A 6,459-nucleotide genomic window follows, 5' to 3' on the forward strand; every position below is an offset into this window, starting at 1 on the left:
TCCAGCCAGTTTTTGACCCAGCGCAGAGTACACCTGTCGAAGCCGTGAGCCGCCAGCTTCTCGAGGAGAATGCTGTGGGAGACAGTGTCAAAGGCCTTGCTGAAGTCCAGGTAGACCACATCCACAGCCTTTCCCTCATCCACTAGGCGGGTCACCTGGTCATAGAAGGAGATCAGGTTGGTCAAGCATTAATATCTAGGGCGGTTTCAGGTCTTTGCTCTTAATTTTATTTTCATACACAAATACCTTAAAATACTATAACTACAATCAGAGTGCAACTCAGTGAGATATAAAAAGGATTTGTGCAGCCCTAATTTTAAGTCTTGTGAATGCATGGACAGTTTTCAATTATGTGATGGCACCCTGCTCTTTCCACAAGTCCCCTGCCTAGTGCCGAGCATACAGCTGTAGCTGCAAGCCCTGGGCAAACACCCTATTCAGTGTCTTGGTTTTTCCCTGCTGTTCTGTGTTTGGCCCCAGGCTTTCATTTATGGCACACTACTCAAATCCTACTGAAGAAGCTTGTCATTTCCTCATGAACTTTTCTGTTCATCAGTGTCAGGCTTGAGGGTTTGACAAATGATTTGGGAAACGTTGCCACTTCTCTACAGGAAGAGAGTTAAAACAAGAGGACAAAGGATCTTGAGGATCTCACAGCCTTGCTGCTGAGATGTCTCCGTACTACGTAGTATTTCATGTACCGGAAATACGGTTACCTTTTGCTGCGAGTGTTCATTAGTTTTGCTTGAGAGCAGCCAGGGTTTCAGGTTGGTTAGGAACTCGCCATTAATGGCCATTTGGGAGATGCTGGGTTTAAATGACTGGAGCAGTGCTGCACTGGAGCTGCGTGGCAGCTCTCCAAGGCTCAGCTCATCTGTCTGAGCGCTGAGAGGGATGGCAGGGAGCGGCGGGGTGGCTGCCGTCTTCGCTGCCAGCAACTGTCAGAGTTGTCCTGCGCTTATTCCGTAGACCTGATGCATGGCTCAGGTACGTCCCATGGGCCGAGCGCAGCAGGGGATGAGGGTGAAGGGAGCTGCTGCAGGCAGCGCTTGCCTGCCACGTTTCCTTCCCTTTTCAGTGCTTCAACTCATCAATGCTCTCTCTTGCAACGTAGTTTTGGTGCACCAAAGAAAAAAGGCAGGAAGCAAACAAATGGCAAACGGCATCCACTGGCATCGTAGAGGCTTGGAACACGATTCATGGGCAGTGCTGCAGCTGCACAGCCACCGTGCAGCCCTTCGTGCCTAACCAGGTTGTTGCTCTTTCCCCATCCTACCTCCAATTTTTCCATCTCCATTAAGTGGAATTTCTCGTTCTGACATATTTTTCCCCTGCCTCCCCTGGCCCAGCTCTTGGCTGCTCTGCATTGAGCATAGATGGCTCCACGCTGCCGGGGCTGCAGCAGGGAGGTCACCTGGAGCAGGGGAGAGGGTTGATCCCTGTCCTTGCTCAGGAGGCGGCCCTGCCCAGTCGGGAGCAGATGCCAGAGGCAAAGGCCACCTCTCTCCTCCTCAGCCCTGGACTAGACTCTTTGCTTCGTGCGGCACCTGGCTAGTCCCAGGTTTGAACTCTCTGTTCCAGAGCTTGCCAGAATTTGTTGAGTCTTTCCAGACACTTTTTCGGGAATGGCTCAATCAGACCACTGCAACCAAAACCTTGCAACAAAACTTTTGGGCAGACATCCATGTCGACGATGGACAGAGTATGCCGAATGCCCAAGCCTTGAAATCACAGGAGGGGTATCACAGCCACATTCCCCACCCTGTGCTGCGTGGCTGTGTTTATTTCATGTGCCCTTGTGGAGGTAGGCACGGGATCATGTACAGATGGTTGAGTTGCATCTCCTTAAGTGAAGGGTTTTGTTTTGTTTGCTTTCAGAGAAAGTGATGGAATACTGATGTTAATGGTATTTCCAGTACTGAAAATCCAGTTACATTTTTTCTTTACTTATGATGTGTCTTCTGGCCATTTAGAGAGGCTGGTGGGGTTTTTTGAGGTTTTAACTTCAGTTGGGTTTCTACTATATGGGCTTTTTTCTTCCTTATTTAAGTGAAGCGTACATTTTGGTTCATTGGTGTATTGGCAGGAGAATTTGACGTTGAAGCTTAAAGCTACTAATACGTGAAGTGAGGAGTAAACACAGGCACTAAAAGACCCTTTCGAGAATTTTAAGCGGAGTCACTACTTAAATAATGTTGTAGGTGCAAAGTTCAGGAAAACTGTATGATTAAGTAATTTACTGTCGATGTAATTTTGCAAGTATTATTTTTACATTGCTGCTGTGGTTATTAGTGGCATGTATTTACTGTTGAAACTGAAAGAAACTTAAGCAGCTCTCTCTTCCCCCATATTTCTGTGTTTGGTGGCACTGAGTATCTGCTTGGCATTGGTCCCGGCACTGCCAGGCAGGATGCCCTGGGGAGGGGGCAGAGGATTTGGGCACGGGAGAGCTGCGTTCTCCTCTGCAGCTCTACAAGTGATGGGCTGTGGTACCTTGGCCGCCCCTCCAAATTGTTCTCTGTCGCTTCTGTTTGGTCAATGAGCAATTTTGGGGAAAGGACTTTTTTCTTGTTTTAGTATCTTTATGACACGTGGCAGAAAAAAAAGAAGACCTAAATATCTGCTGGGAAAGCCAACTGCTGTAATGCAAATAATAGATAATCATGTGCAGTTAATCAGTTTTCTCTTTTGTGTTGTTTTTCACACAGAACGATGAGGCAAGAGAGAAGTTTTTAAAAACAGAAAAATGTGATTGCGAAAACAACATTGTTGGCAGGAGGACTCAGTGGATTCAGGTAATAATGTGATACTGCTTTTTATTATGCTTTAAAAACTGTCTGGGTTTCAAGCTGACAGTGGCCCTTTGTCAGGGATTGAGGAGTAGAGGAAGGTGACAAGGTATAACAAGACCCCGTGGCTGGCTGTTAAATTAATTCAGACCAGGCGAGAGGGTGTGAGTGCTCTTGCAGCACGGGTGACTGCTGAATAGGACAACGTTTCTGGGGCTGTGGTAGCTTCCTCCCTTATGTCAGGCTATTAAATCTGAGGCTGTTCGGTTTTTGTTCTGTTTTGGTTTTATGGGTTTTTTTTTTTTAACCTTAGAGATTCTCTAATTCAACCTCTTACAGCTGCGTCGATGTAGGTGGGGAAGCTCCATGCCTGTTTTATGGAAGAAGGTCAAATGATTAGCTGTCCCTTCAGACTGCACAACTCTGAATCTATGAATATTTCCCTTGAATTCTCCTTTCTAAAAGATTTCTGGATCAGAGATCTTTATGTGCTAGACGACCCAGACCTAGACCTTTACTGCTTTAGAGGAGTACCGCTGGTTGTTTCTGCGTGTGAATGAAGACAACTTCTTGTTGCATGACTGTAGCAAACATAATGTGTGATTGTAAGCATGCTACTAATATGTTTGCAACAATCTTATCTTAAAATAATGGACTTTAACACAGTTAGACTCTATTTTGTAGGAAATGTAAGTTGCTAGCTAAAATGCATCTCTTATGTTTTTTCATCATTTTAATTATTTCCCTCACTGAGGGGGAGCAGAAGATGAAGGGAGGGAGTTTACAGTGCTAATTGCACTCCACGTTCATAATTGGGGCCAGATCCTACCCTCAAACTTCTTAGGCAATCCCAGTGAAGTCATCAGGCTTTTCACAAGCATATGGGTTTTCCCCACGTGTATTTGATTCCAGGATAAGGGCCTACAGCGTGCTTTTTCGTGCACTGATTTCTCACACATATGAGGAGATTCGAAAAACATGCATCTTTTTTAATGTAGCCTCTTGGTTTCCAGCGCCGATTGGAGAGGTTCTGCAGTATTTTATTGAGAAGCAGATAGCAGAGCTATTTGCCTTAGACGGAGCTGTTTTTAACTGGCGAGTCCTTTGTTAGGTGCTAGGTGGGAAAAACGCCGTTGTGGCTTTGCATTGCTATGTTCATGACCAAGAAGGATGTTTAAATAGCATGTGAATGGGTGCGGATTTGATATTTCCTAGAGCCAGCTTCTTTTTAATATTAAATTGCATACTCCGGGAAGATAGTTGCTGTATCAACATTGGTATAATGACACATTATTAAAAAATCAATATCCAGTCATAGAAACGAGTCCTGGTATAAGCAGTTGGGTGCTTACAGCTGCGATTTGTATGTATTTGCAAATGTAATGTTTTTTTTTTTTCTTGTAGCACTGGTAACTTGGATAAACACTGTATGTGTGACTCATTGCAGAATATAAACTTATTTTAAAGGCGCAAGTGTGAGATTTGCTGAATATCCTATTGCTTGCATCCTTGAATACTTGCATTAGGTCACAATTAATCTTAAATTGGCCAACCTGAGAGGAAAATTACTACTGATCTCCCATAGGTGACTTCAGAAATAAACAGAAGGATGGAAGTGCTTTAAAAACATAAATAGTAGTTAGAATTCATAAAATGATAAAGCAAACATATGGTACAAGGTCTTCTAAAATATAACGCTTCAAAGCTTTTTTAATAGTTTCAGAAAGAGCTTGTTTAGTTATCACAGGAAAAGTAAATATTTTAATCCCTTTTTCTTCAGCTCGCTCTCATTCCATTCCTCTTTTTTTTTTTTTTCCTTTTTCTCCTTTTTTTTTTTTTTTTTCCTTTTTTTCCCCAGAATCTTCTTAATTTGGTGGGATGGGGGACCGACACCCGATGTGCCTAGAAAGCCCTGTTTGGGGGCAGGAGATAAAACTGCTAATTGTCCTCCTGTTGTTAGGTTCATTCTTGAAGCCCTTCTTGCAGTGTCGGGATGGAGTTGATGTAATCCAAATTGAACGCTCCCTGTGCACGTGTGTGCGTGAGTGAGATGCGAGGGGCACTGCAGCAGCTCCTGGACCGGTCAAGAACACGCCTATTTTTTAACAAGCATCGACGCTGAGAGATGCTCTCCCTCTCTGTGTGTGTGCCTGTGCAGAGGTGCGAGCTCACGGGGGACGGCACGCCTCAGCATCCCTGCTCTTCTGCCGCATCCTCGGTGGGGTGGCCGCGGTTCCCAGCGCTTCGAGCATCGCGGCGGGGAGGCGAGGCTGCCGCTTGAAAGGGGGAAGGGGGGTAGGGGGAAGATGGGGAGGGGAGGAGTGGGGGGCCGGGCGGGGAGGAGGCTGCCGCTTGAAAGGGGGTGAAGGAGGAAAATGGGGAGTGGAGGAGTGGGGGGCCGCGCAAATACTCTGTGCTTTGCAGTTGCTTGTGTGGATAGAAACCAGATGGTGCGCTGGAACACCCGCTCGCTCGGGCGGCAGCAGAGCCAAACATATGGTTAATGGTTAGGAGAAAGAGCTTTGCGAGCCAGGGCTTTGCTGACTGCCTCACATTACAGATTGTTGCAGTGTGTCATTACATTGCCAAACTAAGTGCTTAATACCTGCTGCGGGCGCTGGGCAGGCATTTGCAGGGAGGATGCTGAGGCTCCCCGGGCAGGGCGGGAGGCTGACATCACGTGCATCCCCCCGCCACACCCCCGTACGCCCCCTTTCCCCACTGGAAATGCTGTAAATCTCTCCTTTTACAAGCTCAAAACCTACAGCAGGCAGTTTTCCCGTTCTGTGTGTCTTTAATCCGTTTATTTCCAACAGCGTATGGTTGTTTTTGCCCTTTTTTTTCTGCCCCCCCCCCCCCCCCTTTTTTTTTTTTTGGGTCCCCGAGCAGCCAAGTTCACCTAGGCTGCAGCACCACACTCACATGCCCGGCATCTGAAGTTCCTGCTCTGGGAGCTTTGGGCAACACCAGGCCCATGTTATCTAAGGAACTGCTGAGCTCATTCATCTCCTTTTCACGGCCCGCTTCCTTTTATTTTTAGCCAAATCTGTCAGGCCTGACAGGCGGGTAATTTGAGCCAGAGAAAGGGCAAAGCTCCAGGTCCTTTCCACAAAGCAATTCTTCTCCTCCCTCCTGGGAAGGCTCCAAACTTGGCCTGCTCCAGGCAGATGGATTTGTTGAGTCATGTGAGATCATTTACACAAAAACACAGCGAGGCAGTGAAAAGGAAAAAAAAAAAAAAAAAGGAAAAAAAAAAGGAAAGAAAAAAAGGTGGGGGGGAAGGGGTGGGAGAGCGTGCGCTGCCGGGGCTGCTGCGAGCGTAGGAAATGTGCTGCGAGGCAGCTAGACAGAGGAATGCAGCAGATTCATTCTTGTATAAGGTAATGTCTCGTTTACAGTGCAGGGTGGAGCCAGCGCAGAGGAGAAATCACTCGAAAACAGATTACTCATTTAAAACAAAAATTCTCCTTGAAATAAATAATAATAATAAAAAAAGCAACAACCAACCAACAAGCAAGCCGCGCGCACGGGCGCGCAACAAAGGCGGCGTTGTTGACAGCACCGGATTACAGTAGCGGTAAACTCCGGGCTGGGAGGTTGCTGGAAAATGAGTTTGCTCCGTGATGCAACCAGAGTTTGCTTTGTCTGGCCGCCAGCGCGAGCGGGGCGG

At 46.7% G+C, this 6,459-nt stretch overlaps 1 protein-coding gene across 1 annotated transcript in view; it reads left to right on the forward strand.

Annotated features, from left to right (window-relative positions):
• The first annotated feature begins 2,746 nt into the window (after nucleotides 1-2,746).
• BACH2 (BTB domain and CNC homolog 2) overlaps nucleotides 2,747-6,459 on the forward strand; it is a 151,581-nt gene continuing 147,868 nt past the window's right edge. Inside the window, exon 1 of the mRNA XM_009281932.2 lies at nucleotides 2,747-2,795. The gene's annotated coding sequence lies outside the window, so the exon portion shown is untranslated. The remainder of the gene's footprint in view (nucleotides 2,796-6,459) is intronic.

The sequence above is a fragment of the Aptenodytes forsteri genome, unplaced genomic scaffold (assembly GCF_000699145.1).
Source record: "Aptenodytes forsteri isolate BGI_AS27 unplaced genomic scaffold, ASM69914v1 Scaffold20, whole genome shotgun sequence".
Classification (NCBI taxonomy): Eukaryota; Metazoa; Chordata; class Aves; order Sphenisciformes; family Spheniscidae; genus Aptenodytes; species Aptenodytes forsteri.